We start from the raw sequence: 25,450 nt of genomic DNA, 5'->3' as shown, positions 1-25,450 counted from the left end.
TTCATACAGAGAGGGCGGCAGATGAGAGGAGAGCTATTTCTCAAGTTTTTTATCGCAAAAAAGCACATCCAACTCTTTTTGTAAACATGAACTTTGACAAGATCCTTATAAACAAAAAGCTAGCCCATGGTTGGGGTTTTGCCCTACTTTCCTTCAGGTATACTTAGCCACATAAACTTTAAAAGTTGGAAATTGCTATAGAGCACCTGGGTGGCTCAGGTGGTTAAATATCTGACTCTTGGTTTTGGCTCAGGTCATAATCACAGGGCTGTGAGATCAAGCCCCATGTTGGGCTCTGTGCTCAGCCAGGAGTCTGCTTGAGATTCTCTTCCTTTGCCCCTGCCCTGCTCACTTGTGCTCTCTCTCTCTCTCTCAAATAAATAAATAAACCTTTAAAAAAGTTGGAAACTGCTGTCAGAATTCAATTGCTGGTCAAAGCAAATGTCAATTATGCTGAAATAGTACTGAAAACTTATCAATGTACATTTAGATTCTGCCCTGCATATTTTTCTAACCCAAAATTCAGGATTCCTAATTTCATAAGAATATATTTTGATTTGTGAGAAGACAAAAGATTTTATTTATTTACTTAGGTAGAAGGCCGAAACCCTAGTTTATTTCAGCATCAGCAACATCTTAGCCATCACAAAAATAAACTCTACCAAGGGCAACAGAAGTCTCTACAGCAAGGCTAAGGGCTCAGCCACCAAGTGGCGAATATCAGAAGGATACATGGCGGGCACTGCCCGGGCAATAAGTTAGGAAGCAGTGGGGCTGGTGGTGGTGGCTGATGCAGGCTGGGGCCTCACTTCTGGGCAGGCAAGAGGTCATCAATGGCCCAGCCCTGCTCCATCTGCTGCTCCATCTCGATGAGCAGCTTCACACCATCCACCACCACCTGTACCAGCTCCACCTCTGAGAATCCCAGATGGTCTGCGTTGGAGACCTCAAAGACGCCACCCACAGCATCTGTGTCCACACCACCTGTGCCTCGTTTCTGAAGCCGCAGCCGCTTGAGCACCTTCGGGAACGTCTCATGCTTGCCCAGGTGGGGCAGCTTGATGTGCACACCTGCCCGCAGGCCTGTGCCCAAGTTGGATGGGCAGGTGAGGATGTAGCCCAGGTGAGGGTTCCACATGAATTCATAATTCTTTGACTTGAAAAGTGTTTCAATCTGGGTGAGGCCATTGCAGAACCAAGTGAACACCTCCTTCATGTTGCCCCCTTTCGGCACGGAGATGACCCGCAGGTGGTCTTCCTCGTTGATCCACACCAGGAAGGTCTTACTGTCACTGTGCCAGATGCCACGGACGACTGGCCAGTCACGGGCCATGCCCGAGGCCAGGAGCAGGGGCGACATGGGCTCATTGAAGAGGAAGTGGTTGTCGATGAGCTGCTGCTGCTCCGCCTCGGTCATGCTCTTTAGCGCTAGTACTGGCCAGGTGGCCGGCCAGGTCCAGGCTCGACGGAGCCTCCACGGCGAGCTGCTGGATGGCACGGCACTCCCTGCGGCTGCAGTGCGGGGCGTGGGGGGAGGTGGAGGCGCGGGTGCTGCGACCCGAGCGCACCTGCGAGCTCAGCACATAGTTGGGGGCCAGGTCGTCATTGTCCTGCAGGTTGTCGGGGTTGAGGTTGGGGTTGTGCTGGTCGCTGGGATTGTAGCCGCCGTGCAGGTCCTCGAGGATGGGGTCAAAGAGCTCCTTGAACACATCATAGGGCTCCCCACCGTCATGATGTAGGGGTGGCCCGGGTTGTCCACGCGGGTCTGGATGACTTCATCCAGCGGGAAGCTGCTCGGTGCTCAGGGGGCGCAGCTCCGCGTACCTTGGCCGTGTGGTTGGTGTGGCCACCGAGGTCAGGAAGCTCATCCTCAGCCGGGAAACGAAGCCTCAATGCGTGTCGCTGTTGGAGAAGGGCGTGGCGGCAGGTGGCAGCAGGTGGCTGGGCGGGGAAGGGGCACTGGGTCTGCCAGCAGCTCCGGGCACGCTGCAGGCAAGATTTTATTTTATTTTTTTTAATTTTTATTTATTTATGATAGTCACAGAGAGAGAGAGAGAGAGAGAGAGAGAGAGGCAGAGACACAGGCAGAGGGAGAAGCAGGCTCCATGGACCAGGAGCCCGACGTGGGATTCGATCCCGGGTCTCCAGGATCGCGCCCTGGGCCAAAGGCAGGCGCCAAACCACTGCGCCACCCAGGGATCCCAAGATTTTAAAATAAAATCATATTTAGTTACCTGTTTAATGGGGGATTGATCTCCACCCCCCTAAAAAAACTTTCATGAAATCGTCACTGGCCCAGGCCTAGAAAATAAGTGACACTCTAAATATGCTACTCCCCAGGAAACCATTACTGCCCTGGGGCTTCAGAGAGCAGTTCCTCTGTAAGTACACTGTCACACTTAGGGTGGACAAGAACCCCAAGTCTTTCTTGCACCTCAAAATCACCATCAGGCTGAGCAAATCTACGGGAGGTAGGGAAAAGCCATAATTGCAAATTTAGCTGCCTATGCCTTCAAGTGTGTTTAGCTAAGACATCAGACACATACATACCTGAGAAACAATGACAAAACAGTATGAATTCGTTTCGCCTTGACGGAGACTGTCAACCCTATATTCCTAGTTTCTAGAACATTCTTGGGTACACAGAAGGTACTCAATAATCCCACAATTGCTGAATGAATGAATGACTTAATGCTTTTTGACAAATAAACTGTTTTTATTCCAAGCACAATAAGTTCCATTTTTTTTTCCCATGGTTAAGAGAGATTTATAGCCCTCTGGGCCTAAAAATACATAATCTAGGTATTCACACCTAAAGCATAGAGAGAATGGGAAAAGGAATTGGGATTCCAGCATAAGAACAGATAATGACATAGGAAGTCGAGGCAAACTAGAGACCTCATAGAAGAGAGTGAGAGATTGGACAACTCAGATCCACTGATGTTAAACTAGGGCACAAGATGGAACCACAGTCGACTTACATGGGGCCCTGTACAGTAAGCAGAACAGAACATATACCCGAAGCCAGTTGAGTCCATAACTTAATAAAAGGCCCAACCATGACTTCAGCCCCTATCTTTGAACCCTCTGGCCCTATTTAATTAAAAAGGCCAAAGACATCGAGGTGGAGGCACCAAGGTCACCTCAAAAACTCAGCCTGCATTTTGTATCTTTCCTATTTAAAAAAAGAGTGCAGAAAATTTTTCCAACTTTTAAGTTTTCACACTATATATTTTTTATTTTTAAAGATTATTTATTTATTTATTTATCAGAAAGGGAGAGAGGGAGAATACAAGCAGGAGGAGCAGTAGAGGGACAGAGAGAGAAGTAAATTCCCTGCTCAGCAAGGAGCCTGATGCAGGGCTGCATTCCAGGACCCTGGGATCATGACCTGAGCCAAAGGCAGACGTTTAACCAACGAGCCACCCAGGTGCCCCAAGGTTATATAGTTTTTAAATCAATTGTGCCTACAATTCATATTCTGGGTTCTTGTAAGTCTCCTTAGGTTCATATTAGTATCTGTGAACATACACCATCTGCTTAGAGGGTGAGAGATAGTTCATGGCATCCTATATATAAAGAGGAACTCTCAGAGATTTCAAAACCTGCTACTGAAATTTGCCAGACAGAAATCTGCAGCCAGACAAATTCTGACAGGGGCTAGCATGGGTGCTGGGATCATGAGACCTGCCATCATCGTGCCTATGCACCCTTATGCCAGTGATAGATGCAGCACTACAGGGGGAATATCCTCCTTCAGGGGAGGAGCAGGTTACAGACTTTACCTCCACTTGTCCAGAGAATTCTGCAGCCAACTGGTCACCAAGCAAGGCCCCCCTCAGCTACTAAATGTTCAGCAGATTAGGTTAAAAGAGTCAACAGAGTTCTGAGGCAAGTTAAAAGATGTTTTGGACCAGCTCCTGGTTGATTAGAGGAAAATGAAAACTCCCAGAGTCCTAGAGCCAGAAGGAGAGAAAGCCCCAGAGGGAGTCCCCAGCCCAAGAAACTCAGATAAGAAAACCAGTATCGGACAGGTGAAAATCCATTCTCTAGTTTCAGGAAATTTTAAAGCCATCAATTTCAAGTTTTCCCATTTAAGAAGTCATTTAGGCTATATTATCCTATTGTCTAACCTTAGGGGTCCCCTGAAGTTTTCAGTAACACATATTCTCAGGATAAATAAATACAATTTCAGCAAATTACTGCTTGCAAAAAAATGTTATCCACTGGTAGACAAATGGATCACAGATCTCTAAAAGGCAGGAACCTGAGTACCTCCTGTGCACACCGCAGACCGTGCAAAAATGACGGTGGGAGTGAAGCTGAGAAGCATTCCAACAGCCCCACAGGCATCTGTTTATTGTAACAGGACTAAAATGCAAACATCCCCTGGAAAATTGCTGCCCCTGCTCCCTTTTTCCATAACCTTCAGTCAATAATGGAAACGTCTGATATCATATTAGTACATTAGAACCCACTCTTGAAATTCTGCATTTCTGAGAGATTGTAGAAAAAATGGTCACCATATGGTGCTGGCCTATGCGCTCACTGGTGGCATATTCTGGCAAAATCACAGGGGAAGCACGACATCTTCGGGATTTCAAAGCTGATGCCCAACCTTTGGATGGCCCCTCCCCCACATCTGAGTTCTCCATCTCAAAATCTAGAGAGTTCTAAGAGCCATGCCTCAGGAACCATGCAGAACTAGGTCCATCCACACCCAGACTTCACACTTTCATGAACCAGACTGCCCCCTGAAGAAAGAGTGGAATGTGTGGCAGCTCGGACAGGAAGTTTGCTCGACAGAATGGGGCAACTGGGACCAGTACAGGTAGCTGGACAAAATGGGGCTACTGGGACCAGTACCCTGCTGTCACACAACTCCACCGGAAGGCATTTACACTGATGACAACATGAATGCTGCCCCTAGAATTATGCCACACAACTCTGTGTGGGACCATAATCTGATACCAGACCAGTGGATGGGTGCTGCAAGATTCTAGAATGGAAATGCCTGAGGTTTCTGAGCCCCAAAATTTCAAGTCATATTTTCTTTTTTGTTTTGTCTTAAGATTTTATTTATTCATGAGAGACAGAGAGAGAGAGGCAGAGACACAGGCAGAGGGAGAAGCAGGGTCCATGCCAGGAGCCCAATACAAGACTCGATCCTGGGACTCCAGGATCGCGCCCTGGGCCAAAGGCAGGCGCCAAACCGCTGAGCCACCCAGGGATCCCCAAGTCATATTTTCTTAAGTTGACAAAAGTCTAGCACATGTCTTCACAGTGGTCTTCAAGCCTACTAAGTAACCAAACCAAGTAAACCCTCATTGTTCATAGAGGGCCATACAATACTAGAAATAGGTACGAATTGATTACTGTCTTGAGAATCTAACCAATGAAACCATTTTTTTTTTTAAGAAAACAGGTTCTGAGACATTTTTTCTATAGGCAAAAACTGTGGCCTCTGAAATAAAAAATACTCGGCTTCACTTTCTAGGTATATGACCAATGGATTCTCTGTTTCCTCATCTGAAAAATGATAATAAAAATAGTACAGAAAACACAAGTAAGAGTCACAGAGGTTCTCAAGGTATTTTCTCCTTTGGATCCTCATTGGTACTTTTAAGCTGAAAGAATATTCCTCATATTCCTCAAATTGGGCTGCTTTTACTTCAGGGGGGCCTGTACCCCTTCATTCATACTCCCTTGGCCATGACCCTCATTCCTTTCAGCATGACCTCCACCTTACATACACCTACACTCCAGCCCCAGTTCTGACCTTCCCAGCCCTACAGGGGTAATCACATATTCTGGGGCAGCCCAGGTGGCTCAGTGGTTTAGAACCTGCCTTCTGCCCAGGGCCTGATCCTGGAGTCCCAGGATTGAGTCCCAGGACGAGTCCCGCATTGGGCTCCCAGCTTGGAGCCTGCTTCTCCCTCCGCCTGTGTCTCTGCCTCTCTCTCTCTCTGTCTCTCATGAATAAATAAATAAAATCTTTTTTAAAAAAAAATCACATATTCCTAGAAATTTTATAGGATCCTGAGTATTTAGTTAAATCTTTGGGGCTAGAAACGGCTTTTGATAGTAAACAAGTCTAACTCAGGAAATAAGACAACCCACATAAGGCATGCAAAGAACACATTCATCCAATTTGCTTTATCTCACAATTGATGTCCAACTGATACATTTAAATTTTCTAAAAGCATAAATAATAAATAACTGGTTATAGGACATTCCATGACATGACCATATGGTTCAGAATTTTCCCTTTTCATGTAGATGTGGTTCCTTACTTTTATGACACCTTCCTCCAGCCTATAAGATAAGGTTCTATGGTGTGTCAATTGATCTGTCAATCATGGAGATGGATTTATTACAAGGGCTCTCCTAGGGAATGCATTTAATGGCCGAGAAGCCTGCTAAGGCTTTGCTTTCAGCTGCTTGGTTGTTGGTGTTTCCTGCCATAGGTCTGAGGACTATGAGACCAGGATAGACACAAGAGAAAAAGTAACTTAGTCTATCATAAGCCTACGGATCTCTAAACTATGTTCCTAGAACAAGTTACCTTAAATGTTGCTGCTAAAGCTTAGAGAGCTAAGTCCAATTCCAGGGCCTGGTCCATACCATTTTGCATGTCACTGACCAGAAACAAGAATTATATCTCAGAATCAACACACCTGGTCATGCACACGGTGTGGAAACCAATCAGTGCTTTTAGTAGAGAACTTTTGCCAAGCCTCCAATCTCAAGCATTGCCATCAGCAGCAGAATCTAATAAGGGAGAGGAAGTGAATACTATGACTAAATCTGGTCCAGAAGAGCCAAAGAAAGGGCAAAGTCAGGGAAGTAAATGTGCAGTAGCATGTGGTTTCATGCTTGTAAATTAGGCTGCAAAGTTAAACTTTAATTAGGAGCAATAAAAGTTATGCCATCACAAAAAAACAAATCCAAATAAAAGATACATGATCCCCAGACCTAACCCTATCACAAGATACCCATCATGTTTCTACGTTCAGGGTGGTTTCATGGAGAAGACCAGGAAAATGTTCTTAAAGCCTAAGTGTTAGACAGCTCGAGGCTGATCCCTCTTCTCCTGACAACCATGGCTATGGCCCAGGGATGTTAAAAACCATCAGTCATTTCAGTGGGAAATATTCTCCTCTAAAACAAAACAGATGTTTGACAAATAATAACCATGTTTAAAAATAATAGTCATTCAATCAAAGTCAAATATTTGTATTAATTCACTCTTAAGATACCCAATCTGGAATATCTCACAATCTAGCGGGCAATGCCTCATTACTCTTTCAGAGCACTCAACAATGATGCAGGGGAAATTAGGATAAAAACATAAATCTTGCCGCTGTCATCCAGATAAAACAATCGATTTAGTGCCTAGTTAGACACTCTATTGTTCCCTGCCTCACTGTGTGTTAGGCCTTTTACTCACTGAAACAGCACCAGGCTCCATGTTTCCATGTGTCATCTGCTCCTCATGTCCCTCCCACTGGTCAGGTCGATACAGATTCATCCTCTAACCCTCGAATTCTGCTGCTTCCTCTACATTATCTATTCTGTCCAAGGCCCTGCCCATCTCCCCCAATAATTTGCCTCTACTTCCAAAACCATGTTTACTATATCCTCCTCCTCACTTGTCCCACTCTCCAGTCAGGGCAGGGCACTCAGTGTCCATCCAAGACCAGTTTATGTGGAAAGCCTCCTAAATTGCCTACCTTCCAGTGTCTGCACGTCCATCATGGGCACTGTGGCCTCCTTGGTCTTTCTGAGGCATTGTTGTGTCAGGTCACATTCCTGCTTGACAATTTTTTTTTTAAGATTTTATTTCTTCATTATAGACACAAAGAGAGAGAGAGAGAGAGAGAGGCAGAGACACAGGCAGAGGGAGAAGCAGGCTCCATGCAGGGAGCCTGACGTGGGACTCGATCCGGGGACTCCAGGATCACGCCCTGGGCTGAAGGCAGGCGCTAAACTGCTGAGCCACCCAGGGATCCCCGCTGCTTGACAATTTTTGATGGCTTTTCATCCTTTCTAGGAGAATCAAGACCACATTTCTCATCTGATTCAAGACCCCCTGCCCCTGCCATATCCTAATTTGACCCCATCTATCTTCCCAATTTTACTTTCTATTGCCCCCATTTTTAGGCCCTGCTTTCCAGCCAGTTTTTCCCCGTCCACTCCCCACTGTTCATTTAGCACATGCCTCTATTCCTGTTGTTTCTTTCTCCCAGAATTCCTTTCTGACGATAAATCCACATCATATTCCCTTCAAGGTTCCATCCAAAGGCCACCTCCTCCCAAGACTTCTCTGCAGAGAAGTCTTTATCTCCCTCCTCTGAATCTCGTAACTCATAAGACACTTGTTGGTGGCTTTCTTGAATTTTATTTATGTACCTAACTTATCTGTTTCTACTAATCTTAACGATCTTATGGATAAGAAGAGTATTTAAATTATCTTTTATCCTTCAAGAGCCATACATAATGCCTTCAATATAGTACATGCTCTATGAATGTTTTTGATTGACTAAATGAACAAATAAATTATAAGTTGAGGTTACAGACCATGTATTAAAATGTGACCCAATAATGCTTAAAATGAGTAAGGTTTAAGATGTCTTTTGTTATGAATAGCCACATGGCATAATTATAAAAGAAAAGAAGTTGGAGTCATTGACGGACAATCACTGGTTAGCTATAATGACTTGAACCTTGCTAAGCCTGCTTTGCATCCCTGCTTTACAGGGTTGTGGTAAGAGTTATAAGAAAAATATCTGGGCCAGATTTTGATACATAGCAAGTATTCAAGAAATGTTAGCTGCTGTTGGTTTTTATGACTTACTTGCTGACCATATTTTTTCTTTGTTCACGTCAGCTCCAATCTAGTCAATGCCAATGTGGATTTGGAGTAGGAACTGGCTGGTCTCAAGCTTTCAGGGTGGGAAACTTTAATCCCATCAAAGGTGAACCAGACTGTTTATTATCTGTGAGAAAACCTGAATCAAACCTGTGTGTTCAGCCTGAACTAGGCAAGTTCCAGCATAAACTAAGCTCTTACACTTGCTATATTCACTTACATATGCCACATCCTAATTGTAGAAAGACAATTTATGTGGCTCCTGAAAAAATTTTAGACTATGTAAAGACAACCCATCAAATACTGTCCAAATATTTGGAACATACTGATCACTAATAATACCCTCTACCTGCCACAAAAATGGCTGTCAGGTTTTTTTCATGCCCTTTATGTACTTTTGAAGAATTTTCATGGAAAATATATGTATATATTTTTTATTGGAGTTCAATTTGCCAACATATAGCATATCACCCAGTGCTCATCAATAGCTGCTTTTCCTATTGGTACAGATTTTAGCTTCCTCTTGGTCATTGAAAGTGAACAGCCTCCATGTGTATTGCTCACTAGAGTGGGTTTGTTTTTTTTTTACATTTTTTTCTTTCTGCAAAGAGAATCTCAATACATGAAACATAATTGTAGTGCTACTCTTGGTGAAGCTCCGGAGCATGGTAGAGAGGGAGAGGAAACAGCCCCAAGAGAGGGATCCTTCTTCCCCCAAGCCTATCCAGCAGCTGCTTAGAGGTCTCCACGTAATCTCCAAGGACTCATATCAAACACCATTGTTCCAGGACAGACATTAGAGTTGCTATAGGCCAGAAGAAAATAAAATCTTTCCTCTCCCTTTTACAGAAAGAGAACCAAAGTGATAGATTGCTCAAAAACTCACAGTAGTTTGAAAGAGGGCAAAAGCAAATGATCCAGGCCTCTGGAGATCAAACCAATGTGCTTTTCACTATTCCAGACTGCCACCTAACGAAAATAAAACATCCCCAGTAAAGAACTGTGTCGGAGACATTGAAGCCCATGCCTCATATACACTATAAGGCTTGGTTCCATGTGAGCATCTGGCTCTACACACACTTTGCTCTTGTCTGCAATGGAGTCTGAGTTATGATCTATCGGGTCATACATTCTCCCATCTGTTCATTATTCTTTTGTGATAGGTGTTGGAATGGTGGGAGAAAAGGAAGGCATAAGTAGATGGAGGAAAACATGGGGTCCCAACCTTTTGAACAACTCTAAGTCGACAGGTCCATTATACTTCCAGATGCAAGTCAAGGTGACTGCCACCCTCATTTCCTCAGATCCAGTAGGAAACCTAGAATTCTCCCCAGTAACTGCAGGTCACCTCAGGCCCCAAGTGTCTGCTTCTGTTCAAATCTTTCGTTCTGTATTTGGCATTGTTGGGTACCTCACTGATTTCTTTACACCCCACTTCAGCACCAGCCTGAGGCTGTACACCTAGAAGACTGTACTGAAGGTTTCTAGCAATAGAGTGGGTGGAGGTAAAAATAAGGTACAGTGAGAACTGCACAGTAAATAATATAATATACAAACTAGACATTCCTATTATTAAAAGTCTCTCAACCATTTCTTCCTCCTAGAAAACTATACTTTTTTTTTTCCTACTCAGGAGTCAGTCTCTTACCATTCTGCTAGAATCCCCTTGCTCTTTTTGCTTTGTCTTCCATCCTCTCTAGCTTAATTCCCCCTCAAACACCCTAAACCCCTCTCTACTCCTTGTGTAGGATAAGTTAGGTATCTCTCAATCCTACTTCTTCAATGTATCCATACCCTAAAGTAGTGGTTCTCCAACTTTTTAGTGAAATTCATAGTGAAAAATACATTTTACATTATAAACACATATATGCACACACACATCATATATTTACCAAAAATTAAATTAAATGTGTGTATATGTACTATGTGCATGTGTATGTATACATATATGTACCTAAAGTTTCACAGTACAGTAGTTATCCTGACTACCGCATAAGCTGATATTTTCAATTCTACTCTCTTCTGTTTCTTTTAAAAAAAAATACTGGTCACAATCTACCAATAACTTATTTCAGGATTCAAATCAGCTAAGATTCAGTATCTTAGTCAGCTTGGGCCACCAAAACAAAATACCATGCACTGAGTGGCTTAAACAACAGAAATGTATTCCTCAGAGTTCTGGAAGCTGGAAAATCCAAGATCAAGGTGTCAGCCAATTCAGAACCCCAGTGAGGGGTTTATTCCTGGTTTAAACATGAATCCATTCTTTCTTTTGTCTTCATATGGCAAGGAGAGAGAGACACTAATCCTACCATATGGGCCCCATCCTCATGACCTCATCTAAATCTAATCACCTTTGGAATATTCCACCTCCAAAGACCATCACACTGGAGTTAAAGCTTCAACATATGAATTTTGGAGTGATACAAACACTCAGTCCATAACACTCAGAACAAAAAACATTCCTTTAAGTCTTTCCCTCCAGGTTCTGGAGGCCCATCAAGGGGTTATACTGAGAAGTATACTTCCAGTCTCATAAAACATGAAAATTACATCAGAAAAACTTAAAATATGCTCCAAAAGTAAGCAACAGAGTATAATAATAAAAGTGGATGGGCTATGAATGAAAAATGGCTAGACTGAAATCCTTATTTTAACTCAATTCATAATTTCTCTAAGCTTTAGTTTTCTTTTAAGTATACTGCTCCACTGAGAGCTAATTCACAGGATTACTATAAGGCTCAAATTAAATGAAATAAACACATTATGTAAAATATATAACACAGTACTTCCCTACAAAGTAAGTGCTGAACACATGTTGGCCATGATGATGATGATGATTATTCACAAAAGCAAATGATATTTGGAGGATCTGTTTTTATAAGAAACTACTTGTGCAATTGGTCACTGTGCAATTGAAATCTGACCCCTGTGTGTGGTCTGCATCTCCGTGGCAAGTTAGTCCCAACACTGTATGGGACTAACAATGGTTAGTTGTTATGGGAGGAAACAATGTTTAAATGTGGAGAAGGGACTCATCAGATTTTATATTTATTTCTCCAACTACCACATTTTTTTGCTTAGTCAGAATGAGAGTTTGGTATTCAGGCCAGTTTAGAACTGAAAATGCAACCCTTTGGAAAGTAAATGGAAAACACTATAAATAACCTTTCACTTGGTTTCCTTTGTTCCCCATCACCTCCCAGAAATTTTCACCCTTTGGTAAAGAAACAAAAGAATAGGATGACAGCCACTTCACTGACAGTGTCTCTAAATGTTGTTGTATGAGTTGCCGAGACTGTGGGTCAGCTATTTTGCAGCCAAGAACTCAAAGAATTAGAAGGAGTTTCTCAATCTCCTGCACTGCGGTGATAAAAGACAGGGCAGGCTTAACCCAAGCAACACCCAATGCTTCATACGCTCTTTCAATGATCAGAGCCTATTGGCTTCCCCAGCACTGAACTGGGGACACAGCATGAGCGCTTGCAGGTGGGCAGCTTGGAGGAGAAACCCTTCTCCAATATCATCAATATCAATCACCTTCCCAACAGCATCCTTTAGGACTCACCTGCCAATTCTTCAAGACCTGTTCATGCTTATCATCTCCATTGGGAACATGAGGGGGCCTCACACCCTGCCCTGGATACATCAGAGACAAAGGTGGTTTTACTTTCAGCTACAAAACCTATGATCTAATAGCCCTATAAAAAGGAATGTCAATAAGACAGGGTTTTTTAAAAATCTTGTTTGTCCTGATCATAAAAGTTCTCAAATATGCCCTGTCACCATCCCTGTCCCCACTAAAAAGTAGTAACCACTTGGCATCAGGTGAACCATCCATCTAAAGCTACTTAAGTGAGACTGTCCAGGTTGACCCAGGGCGGCACTAAGATGACTCCGTGGGAATACTGACCTCTACAGACCCAGACAAACCCATGCATCCCTGTCCTACTGAAATCAATTATCTAAATTCAGAATGCTAACCAGATCAGGGAAGGGGACACAATGATTTCAACATTAGCTCTCTCACACTGATCTGGATGCCAGTGAGAGCTCTCCCAGACAATGACTCTCTTGGCTTTATAGCCCTCAGGCCTATCACAGTACCTGACACATTGTACCTTGTCAATAAATGTTGGCTGGATTGAATTGCCTTGACTTGTGGAAGCCGATATAATACAAACAGAGTAAGTTGGGTATTTTCAATTCAGTGCCTTCACTTCCCATACTGATTTTTTTATTAAAATTTTAAATCAAAAGCAGGCATATACATCACCCTAACTTCTCTGATAACACTGCATCCTCCAAACCACCTAGCTCTCCCTGATTTTTATGAGCATCAGTCAGAAACTGTGGTATTTGAATGGGGTTTTTGAAGGGTCTAATCTTATCACATGACCATATTAAATCTGCATTTATTAGAACTATGTCACTTTACAGGCCACTCCAGCCTCAGTCCAGCTTGTAGGAGGATGTTAAGAATGAGTTTATGATTAAAACCCTTTTGGAAAACATGAACAAATAATAACCAGTTGTGATACTTTTCCACATTTTTACAATATTTAAAAATATGTTCAGATATCCAAAACTGATGCCACAATTTGATTTATTCACAAGTTCCCTGAAGTGCTTAATAAGTACAATATGGTACAATGAAAATCATGGTTATTACTGCTATTGGGTTGGTAATTCTCCAGGATGAAATCATACTTTTCAGGTTATAAATATACATTTTATTGTTGATTTTATGCCGCATTTTGAAATACTGCTTCTCTGCTTTCATATTTTCAGGGCCTTACAAGGGCATCATAAATCAGCCCCAAACTGGAGGAATGCTAATTGATATCAGGTGATCTCAAAATGAAGGCTAGGTTAAACTTGCTGTGTTTTTCATGAATCCCAATTCTTTATGAAACTTTCAAAACCAAGACATGTAAGGAATTCACCTTCCAAAATCAATTAAATAAGCTTAAGCACATTAGATATGTAATTATCTAAAAGAGGGATTCACTCAGCTCCAATGTATGTGCAACTCGGCTCCAATGCCAAAAACAGAGGACATAGAAGGACATACACAGTGCACTATCATAGATGCAATGCTTTTAATTTTTTTTAATTTTTTTATTCATTTATGATAGTCATACAGAGAGAGAGAGAGAGAGAGAGGCGCAGAGACACAGGCAGAGGGAGAAGCAGGCTCCATGCACCGGGAGCCCGACGTGGGATTCGATCCCGGGTCTCCAGGATCGCGCCTTGGGCCAAAGGCAGGCGCCAAACCGCTGCGCCACCCAGTGAATTTAAAAAAAAAAAAAAAAGGAAAGTGCTATTATCCATAACTTGATCTGAATGATTTTTTTCTAACCCTCCTCCACACCTTTCTCTGCTCTTGGATCTTACAATCTATGTTACATCTGTGTTACACAGAATTCCAGGTGTAGATCAACAGGTGTTACTGACAAGACAAAGACTGCTCTTTCTCAAAGCTGGTTAGAGCAAAGCCAATGACTTCAGATTGTCTTTGGACTAATGGGAAATGGCCTATGACAGCATTCATTTTGGCACATCAGACAAGCTAGTCAAGACAGAAAAAGTAAATTTTTGAGTAGCTGTATATTAATCTATTTCAAAAAATACCATAGTAGAATTTCACAAAAGGTGTTATTACATAGCAGAACAAAAGATGTTAATAGATGGAGATTGTGTGTGTGTGTGTGTGTGTGTGTATGCAAGTTTGTATACTCATGAATATTACTACTAAGGAAGAATAAGCTTAAAAAGTGAAAAAATTTTGAGTAAATGACCGTCTAAATAATGCATAAAGGCAAAAATATGAAGCAGATATAAGTTAGTGAATTTTGAGGCATGCATACACTTCAGAAAAATCCTATGTTCACTTCATATAATGTCAGAACTAAAGGTCTGAGTTAAATGATATCCAGAACTCCCTGATTTTAAAAATGAGGAAATGGAGGGCTGGAAAATTAAAATACTAGCTGAAAGTTACAAGGTGGTGAGTAGCAAAGCTGGGACAAGAAATGAAGCTTCCTGCTTCTAGATTAGTTCTCCATTCATATGATGATAGTAAGGACAAAGAGTGGACCACCTGTAATCTCTCCCTTTCCAGGAAGTAACAAGGCCAAGAACCACACAGGAAACTATTTCTCACCTTGGTCAGCTCACATGTCACTTGGGACACTTCTTAGTCACACTAACGAAAGAACTGCTGAAGGGAACAGGGCTGTTTTTGATCTTTTACAAGTGACTGAGAGAAACCAACATCCTAAAAGCAGATTATAAACCACAGATTTTAAAAACATTTCTTCACTGCTCTTCTTTGGTGACTTTCTGGTAGATTGACTCTGATATCATCAGAACACCATGCGACAAACACAAGAACTGCACGCTCCTTCCTGCCTCCTCTTTCAATCTGTGGTATTACATAGGAGTGAGCAAGAGGACCAGAAAATACATGTACTGGCTGATTCAGTCTTGCAGACATTGAGTCTAAAGTGTGTGCACGTGCACATTCCTGCTTTTGCACACAAATGGGTGTTTACCTGTCACGGGTGCTCATCACGAGTGTGATAAGTGCTAGGTGATGTCTCCAACACGCTCTTTTTCTAGGCATATTTTCTTTGATCATTAAGAGGTTGGGACAGAAGTCCAATACTATCTAGTCGATCTACCACAGCTTGACCACCACCGAGATAAGGAAGAGTAAATTCACATTTCTGCCACACCTCTGAGAAAAAAAGTGATCAGCTCTCAAATATCCAGAGAACAGGGCAAGGAAAGCAAATATTTAAAAACCCATGGGGCACCTGGGTAGCTCAGCGGTTGAGCATCTGTCTTTGGCTCAGGGTGTGATCCTGGGGTCCTGAGATCGAGTCCCCACATTGGGCTCCCCACAGGGAGCCTGCTTCTCCCTCTGCCTGTGTCTCTGCCTCTCTGTGTCTCTCATTAATAAATAAGTAATACAGTTTAAAAAAAAAAGCCCACAGGGAACCAGGACTTGACATATGCTTCATTAATGGTCACCTTGATACTGAAAGGGAAAAAAGTATCATCAACCCTGTGCAATACGTTAGGGAACTGAGGATCTGAGAGGCTAACAAACTTGTCCAAAGTCACTCAGGTCCATCTGACTCCAAAGTCCATTCTCTGAGTCTAATTTCATCTTATTGTTATGGAAATGAGGATCCAGGAGGTGAGGTAATGTCTAGGGTCACAGGCCAAGTAGTGGCAGAGAGAAAACTAAAATCACTAACTCTGGTCCCGGGCTTTTTCTACAACTTTTAGAGAGTTCTGTAACTTGGAAATTCAAAATTTAATGACAAAATAAAACAGTTAGTACAAGACTGTCAGAAACTCCAAAGCAGCAAAATAAAACAAACCATACACCATTACCAACACATGGGACCTGTTAGCATAGGGATGTGTGTATGTGTCTTGATGTATTTGCATATATAATCTGTGATATCTGTTTATGTCAGCTCTATGAGTGGCAGAGGGAATATGTAAAGAATTGTGTTCCTATTTACATTTCCATTACCAAAAGTTAACTGTTGGCAGATAAAAGAAATTGTTTTTAAGAAAATTTCTCCCTGCACTACTTTAGTAAATAGAAGAGTGGACTATAGCTAGCATTTTGAAAAGGATTTAAAACTGGTGAAATTCAAACATTCTTGTGTAAAGCAAACAACTTCTGTGGTCAAATAAATAAATAAATTATATGCCATCCCTGAAGATTAACCATCTAGGTACATTACTGGTACATTAGATGTACTATAGTACCTAGATGGTACTATACCATCTAGGTACATTATAAGTTCACTTATAAAAGAATTTCTTTAGTGTCAGATTTATATATCCTCTTTGCTATTGATTTTCACTGCATTATACTCTACTTATGGATTTACTACATTTCTGTTAAAATATGCATACATCTTGGAATGCCAGGGTGGTTCAGTCTGTTAAGTGTCCAACTCTTGATTTCGGCTCAGGTCATGATCTCAGAGTCATGAGATCGAGCCCCACATCAGGCTCTGTGCTGAGCAGGGAGTCTGCTTGAGATTCTCACTCTCCCTCTGCTCCTCCTCCTGCTTGTGCTCTCTCTCCCAAATAAACTTACTTACTTAAATAAATCTTTTTTAAAAAATTGCATACATCTCTACCACACCAATAGGGGAAAAGGTAGAAACCCAAAAAAAGAATCAATATTCACATTGTACTAATAAGAATAAAACTAAGCCATCACAATCAACACTAAAAAGTCTGAGGCATTGCCCTTTTATCACTCATGTCTTAATCTAAATTTTTTAAAATTTTTATTTATTTATGACAGTCAGAGAGAGAGAGAGAGAGAGAGAGAGAGGCAGAGACACAGGCAGAGGGAGAAGCAGGCTCCATGCACCGGGAGCCTGACATGGGATTCGATCCCGGGTCTCCAGGATCGCGCCCTGGGCCAAAGACAGACACTAAACCACTGGGCCACCCAGGCATCCCCCACTCATGTCTTAATCTAATGCAAGTCCACAAAGGGTCTCTGTTCCATGGAGTCTGAGAACCCAGAGTTTTCCATCCCATGGCTGAACCAACTCTACAGACTTAGAGTGACTTATTAGATCCTCAGAAGTGAAATGGCAGGCAAGGGAAGAGTGGCAGAGCAGTGAGATTGAGTAGGAAAGTTTCAGGAGCCAGGGATGGAAGCATGCCAATGTATCACTGACCACAACAACCTAGTTATATCGAGGTCCCCACCTATCTTTATCACTCTCTAGCACACAGCCCTGGCTCTTATTTTCTGAACTTAACCATCTCTTTATATATTTATTTGTATCTCTGTTTTACTGCAGTATAACTGATGTACTGTATTGTACCAGTTTCTTATAAAACATAATAATAGTTACATTATAATACTATAAATATCGTGAGATCATCACCACAGTAAGTCTAGTTACCATGTCACTATACACAATTACAAAATGAGAACTTTTTTAAAAAAGATTCATTTTATTTAGTTGAGGGGGGTGGCAAAGAAAGAGGGTGAGAGTCTCAAGCAGACTCTGTGCTGAGCACAGAGCCCCATGTGGGAGCTTGACTTCACAACCTCAAGATCATACCTGAGCCAAAACCAAGAGTCGGATGCTTAACTGACTGCACCACCCAGGCATCTCTCTTATGATGAGAACTTTTAGGATTTACTTTTTTACTTTCATAGCAACCTTCAAATATTCAATACAGTATTATTGACTGTAGTCACCACATTGGATGTCACACCCTTATTTTATAACTAGAAGTTTGTCCCTTTTGATCCGCTTCACCCATTTTACCCATTGTCCTCACCCTTCACCCTCTGGCAACCACCCATCTAATTTCTGTAATTTTGAATTTTTACTTTCTCCATTCATTTGTTTTGGGCTTTTTGTTCTACAAATAAGTGCAATCATATAGCATTTATCTTTCTCTGTCTGATTCATTTCACTTAGCATAATACCCTCCAGATCCATCCATGTTGTCACAAATGGGAAGATCTCATTCTTCTTATGGCTAAAAGTATTGCATGTGTGTGTGTGTGTACATCACAACTTTATCCATTCATCCATCAGTGAACATTTAGGTTGTTTCCTTGTCTTGGCTACTGTAAATAATGCTGCAATGAACGTAGGGGTGCATCTATCTATCTTTTCAAATTAGTGTTTCATTCCCTTTGGATAAATACTCAGAACAGCTGGATCATATGGTAGTTTTATTTTTAGTTTTCCAGGATTCCCTTTTCTCCCCATCCTCACCAACACTTGTTATTTCTAGTCCTTTTGATAACAGCCATCCTGACAGGTATGACATGCTATCTTATTGTGGTTTTGACTTCAATTTCCCTGATGAATAATAATGTTGAGCATCATTTCATGCATCTGTTGTCCATCTGTAGGTCTTCTTCAGAAATATGTCTATTCAGGTCATCTGCCCGTTTTTTTAAATTGAGTTGGTTTGTTATTGATCTATAGGAGTTCCTTATAGATTTTCTTTATGTTAACCCTTTATCAGACATATGATTTGCATATAACTTCCCATTCAGTAGGTTCCTTTTACCTTGTTGATGGTTTCCTTCACTGCACAGAAGATTTTAGTCTAGGGCACCTAGGTGGCTCAGTGGTTGAGCATCTGCCTTCAGCTCAGGGCATGATTCCAGGTTCTGGGATCGAGTCCCATATCAGGCTCCCCATCAGGAGTCTGCTTCTCCTTCTGCCTATGTCTCTGCCTCTCTCTGTGTGTGTTTCTCGTGAATAGATAAATAAAATCTTTTTTAAAAAAACTTTTAGTCTGTTTTAGTCTCATTTGTTCATTTATGCTTTTGTTGTCATTGCCTTTGGACTCAGATCCAAAAAAATATCAACAAGAGCAATGTCAAAGAGCTTACCACCTGTGTTTTCTTCTAGGAGTTTTATAGTCTCTGGTCTTACACATTCAAACTGTTAATCCATTTCAGTTTTTTGTGTATGGTGTAATGTAGTAGTCCCATTTTCTCATCATGCTTTACTGAAGAGATCCATCATATAGTCTTGTCTCCTTTGTTGCAATTGACTGACCATACCTGCTTGGATTTATGTCTGGGTTCTCTGTCCCACTATGTGTGTATCTGTTTTTATGCCAACACCCTAATGTTTTGATTACTATAGCATTGTAATATAGCTTGAAATGAGGGCACATGATGCTTCTAGCTTCGTTCTTCTTTTATCTTTCTTTATACACTTATTTCCCAGCAGAATGGAACTTTCCATGGGGATAATATGCTTTCTTGACTTGTCACTACTGCATTCCCAGGTACTCTGAGTGAGCCAGGTACACTCTAAAAAAATATTTTGGCTGCATAAGTGATATATTTCAAATCCAGGGTTTTTCTGGACTGATGTCCCAGAGACAGATACGTGGAGAGGTTTACCTAGATGAGAGACAGGCAGACAGCCTCTGTCTCTAGTAAATGGAATATTCATGATGCAAAATACAACAAAAATGAAATGAAATCTCAAGAGGAGATGGAGACACAACTGACAACACAAATACTAGTGATCAGAAGTCAATTAAGGAGAGGATATGCTCTCCCCACACCTTAAACAGCTGTGTATTGTTAGTAAACCCAGAGATATGCCAACAAAATGAAGCCAGGCTGAGCTAGAACACTTTGGAAGATGAAATTTTAATAAAATGTCACTGTTGGCCTATACAAAGGAATCCATAGCCAATCGTTTCCTTAACTGTTGACAAAACAGCACGGCTTTGGAAACAAGTCTCTTTCCAAAACCATCCCTTCTTGATCCCATCTTTGTGTTTCTCCAAGATTTTGTTCCTCTAAGGATGAGGAAAATATGTCCTCTCAGGGTGGAGATGGCCACCATGGGATTTACTGAGAGGAAAAACTTTGGAGGAACAAAATTCCTGGAAGACCAGGACTGAAGTTACTCCCTTGTGCCTTGTACACAGCCTGGCAGAGCAGACAATAGATGTTTGTTGAATCAATAAATAACTAATAATGATACCATGTAATCTCAGGGCTCAAGAGCTGGAAGGGGGCCTTAAAAGTTGTCTCAACTTACAAAAGACAAAGTTGAGGCTGAAATGAAATAAACAACCATTCCAAGGTCCCCTTACCGATCAGGTCAAAATTCAACACGTTCCTTTCTTCACATCTACTCTGTGCATCAGATTACAAACCCTCCTATACATTTGTGAGGATCTCCATTCTGAAGCAATGGGCCAGGAAAGTTATTACTCTTATTCTGCACTATGAAAAGACCCAAAGAGGTGAAGACTTGCCCACATTCATATAACTCATTAAATGATTGGTGCTAGGACTAGACCCAGAGTTTCTAACACCTGGTCCAAGACTCTTACAAATCCACTGAAATTCAGAGAAGAAGGTGGTTTTGAACTGAATGTGGAGAACGGCTCATGTATTCATTTGCTAGGGCTGCCATCACAAAGTACCACCGAGTGCCCTAAACTCAGAAATCTATGGTTTCACAGTGTTGGAGGCTAGAAATATGAAGTCTAGATGTTGGCAGGGTTGGTTTTCTGAGGGCAGTGATGGAAGGATGTGTTCTAGGCCTTTCTCTCTCCTGTAGACAGTTAGCTTCTCACTGAGTTTCTTCACATTGTTACCTCTATACTTGCCTGTCTCTGGGTCCAAATTTCTCCTTTCTTAAAGACAACATTCTAATCAGATTAGGGTCACCCTATTCCAGTGTGACCTCATCTTAACTAACTCTGTTCTGAGACACTGGAGAGTTTGGACTTCATCATATAAATGAAGGAGAAGAAAACAATTCAACCCATAGCAGCTAGAAAAGAGTATAAAAATGGAGAGACAGCTTTTTAGGTGAATTGAATGATGAAGAACTTAAAACAGCAAAGATATAGACTGAAATAAGACTGGTAAGGCAGGGCCAACACTCACTCTAGAGAAGCACTGAGAAAGGGAGAGAGACAAGGTTAAATGGGCCCAGCTTGGGATGGAAAGACCCTCTAGGCATCCTTCCCCATAAAGTTTATGGCAGTGCATAAGGATTACAGAGCCAGAATATGCTTAATGTCTTCCTGATATCTATCCTTAGTCTCTCACTGTTACTCCAAATAGAATAAATAATCAATTGAAATAAAAGGCCAGGATGTTTCTGTCTAAAAGGTATTCAAATGCATATATATAAATATCATCCAGGATAGATCAACGGAGGAGAGAGAAGGAAAGTTATTATAGTCAGTGGGGAGCAGACCCTTGGTGGCCCACATCCACTCTCCTGGCCCACGTCTGATGCCATCCTTCATCATGATGAACTCATGATAACAATGTCCCACTTCAAGTTCTTGGAGGTGCTTCTCTCTGCCTTCAAGACTTTTGTCAATGTGAAGAAATGGATACAGTGGATAAATACTCCAGCCTCTGTCCTCAGGATGGAAAGTTCTGGGAAGCATTCTATATCCTTCAAAGAGATTCCAGTAAAGTAAACCCCACTACCACTGCCCACAGCAGAAGCCTTCATAATTCTCCCTAATGTTTTCTTTTCCTCTGCTCCTATCTTGTTGTCACCTCTCTCCCATTCCTACTTCTTGGGATCACCTCCACAATATACTACTACCTGTACCCAAATCCTCACCTAAGTCTCTGATTTTAGTAAAATCTCAATTAAAACAATAAAGGATAAAACTGAGGTCAGCTATAGGGGTCTCAGCATTGAAAAGTTACCTACTGTGACTATCTGCTTGCTCCCCGAGGACTGAATTTAGTAAATGGCTTGAGTGCACCATGTGAGGCATCTGTTGGGCACTGAGTATAGAAAGTGAAGAAAGACATGGCCTCTGCCCTCAGGAAGTTTAAAATCTGCTGGAAAGGATTTATGGTTTGGAATATTCTCTAGCTCTTGCTGAAAAACAAAGATCCATCTTCATTTGATATTTTTGATCCACAAGACCCCCAATAATTGCCCCCCAAAATCCACTGCTTCTATTGCCACATCCCATTCAGTTTATGACCTGGGCTCCCATGGCTCCAATTTACATGTGATTCACATAACATCTGTTTAATTTTAAAGTTTATATGGCAGCTTTTCGAAATCCCAGGGACTGTCTCAACTTTTTCCTCTCTTCCCTCAAACACCAAGAGGATGGAGAAAATTAATTTCCTGTGTAAAAATGCGAGATGACAGCAGGTCTAAGGTTAAACCTATTTACAAAGGAAATTGTTGCCAATGTTTAGAAAAGCCTACTTTTATTTAAAGAATTCAGTGATCTACCTGGCTTCTAGTGTCTCATGGCATTTTATTAGGAATAAGTTTCAACCTATAAATAGCAATAGGGAAGAAAGCAGCTCATATTTGCTTTTCCCCAACGTGCTGTGAATAGTTGGCTAATAGGGAGACCAATTTGTTTCACTCAACAGGAACCATGGGAAGTTCCCCATTTTCCCTTCCTTTGATAGTATCTGGGAATACCACACCCCAGAATCTCAGATTGGCCTGGCTGCCCCTGCTCTCTAGAGACTCTTTGCTTTTAGTACTGATGGCATGAGCAGTTGTGGGCTTCACCTCTAGTGGAGTGAGCCAAGCTTGGCTCTCCCAAGTGCACAATCCAGACACAACTCTTGTGGAAAGAAGAGAGAAGGGAGAAGACACACCTCTTGTGGAAGGAAGAGGGAAGTTGTCCTCACCAGACAGACAACTGAGGTCACTTTTCTTCTCCCATCTTTCCATGCAGATGGCAGCTCCAATATTTCTCATTCCTATCCAAAAAAGACCCTTTTAGTTTGGACCTTGCTCTGAGTTGAGGGGGAATCATCTTGGCTCATGAACACTTTCTACAGTTCCACCAACATCATGAGGTTTCAGGAATCATCGTGGTCCCCTAAGGCCATGTCTCTTCTAGGTTCCACTGAGCCATACACAACCATTCTGCTGCACTCACTCCTCTAAGCTGAGGCCTCTCTGTATGGACACAATACCTGGTCATTTCTACCCTGAAGTCTTATCATCTACTGGAGAAATAAGGCCCAGTTCTCCTTGGCTCTCAAATCCCCTGAATATGTCAGGGAGTATACTGTGCCTCTCAAAAGTTCATATGTTGAAACCTTAATCCTCAGTACCTCAAAATGTAACATTATTTGAAAATATGGTTGTTGCAGTTGTAAGAAGTTAAGATGAAGTGATACTGATGTAGGTAGGCCCCTAATTCAATATGAGGTATTCTTATGAAAAGGGGGGAATTTGGACACAGAGACATAAACACAAAGAGAATACCGTGTGAAGATGATTTACCTTCAAGCCAAGAAAGATCAAAGATTGCCAGCCAAACACCAGAAGCTAGGCATGAGGCATGGAACAGATTCTCACTCCCAGCCCTCAGAAGGAATCAATCCTGCCAACACTTTGATCTTGAACTCCCAGCCTCCAGAACTGTGAGACAATAAAAATCTGTTACTTAAGCCACTTGGTTTGTGGTACTTTATTATGACAGCCCTAGCAAACTAATATAGATTTTTATTATTGCTACCATAATATTCCTTCCCTAAGGCAATCAATACTTCTAATCCACTTGGCTGAACTGGAAAACGGTCAAAGGGACAAAATGCATACGGGAAAATTTCAAGAATACTATTCTGCTACCATCTCATATAATTTAAGCAAGAGCTATATGAAAAAGATTATTTTGGAATTCAACTGGGAAAATATTAGCACTTTAGGATGCTCTCAGCATTTTCCAATCTTGATAAAGTAACTCCTGAGTTGTTTTAATGCCCAAGATAATATTATTACAAAAACCATTAGTTTGGGGCTTGCTTGGTAGACACAGTGGAAAAGATATATGAGCCTATGGAGGCCCAGTGCTAGTTCCAATGTGTGCTAACTGGGCTAGACAGACCTCAGATCACACAAAATCCCTCTCAATGTTTTCTCATTTGTGAAAGGAGAACAGTAACACCTCCTTATAGGGTTATTCAGGAAAACAATAAAACAATTTATAGGAAGTGCAATGCCTAGCATTTGAGTATTTTTTTCCTTCTCTTTTCTTCACATCCCTTACATTGGATGTCTAATTATCTGGAAATGAAGAAGAGAAGGAAAAGGTAGGTAGCAGGATCAAGGACAACAAAAGCCCTTCCATTTCAACAAGAAACAATGTTGATGCCCCATCATTTGAGGCCTATATGCCATCAATAAGAAAGATCCTTGCACACACCCTGCTTCCTTGCAAGTACACAAGTGATTCAAATGAATTATTATCATTATAAAGCTCCTCTTTATACTGCTATGTAAAAAGAATTTTTAATATTACAAACTATACAATAAGATTCACAGGATCAAAAAATTTTAAATATTATTTCCACTAGGACAACCGGATCACCTCTCTGATTCCAAAAATATATTTCTGAATTTGATTCACTCATGAAAGAAGAGGGAAAAAATGTGCCCAGAAATAAATATAGAAAATACATTCGAAACTATAGCAAGGAGTCCCCATCATTCAAGGTGATCCCTAAACAAATTCAGTGTCTTATCAGCACTAAGAAGCTTAGGAAACATGATCAAAGTAAATAAATGCAAATAATTAACAAATGGTAGATCCTTCCAGAAGGCAACTAAGTATAGGTAGAGGTGTACCTGTTGTGTTAAGATGTCTGTACACATATACATGCATGTGTATGCTTTTATGTCTGAACATGTATTTGTATGTTATTATACATACACACACAAAGTAATCAAATTATTATTTTCAACTTACTTGAAACTTTCTTACAATTTAGTTTCACTAAGAATATACATGCCTACCTCTCCATATCAACACACATAGATCATTCCCAAATGATCTAACTTATTAACTGTATAGTATTCCATTGTGTGGAAACATTTTCATTCATTTAACTCCATTAACAAATCTTCAGGTTGCTTCCAGGTTTTGTCATCATAGAGTTGTATCTATGTTTGATACTTACACAAAAACATTTAAAGGATCCAATAGAATTGGTGGTTCAAAGGGAAATGGATTTTACATTTTGATAAATCGAAACTTCCCTTTAAAACAAGGGTCCAA

At 41.3% G+C, this 25,450-nt stretch overlaps 1 pseudogene; it reads right to left on the bottom strand.

Annotated features, from left to right (window-relative positions):
* Nucleotides 1–805: 805 nt before the first annotated feature.
* Nucleotides 806–25,450, bottom strand: part of LOC129500019 (creatine kinase B-type-like) — an 84,874-nt pseudogene continuing 60,229 nt past the window's right edge.

Source organism: Nyctereutes procyonoides, unplaced genomic scaffold (genome assembly GCF_905146905.1).
Source record: "Nyctereutes procyonoides isolate TBG_1078 unplaced genomic scaffold, NYPRO_anot_genome, whole genome shotgun sequence".
NCBI lineage: Eukaryota > Metazoa > Chordata > Mammalia > Carnivora > Canidae > Nyctereutes > Nyctereutes procyonoides.
This window is presented reverse-complemented; position numbering and strand designations above follow the sequence as displayed.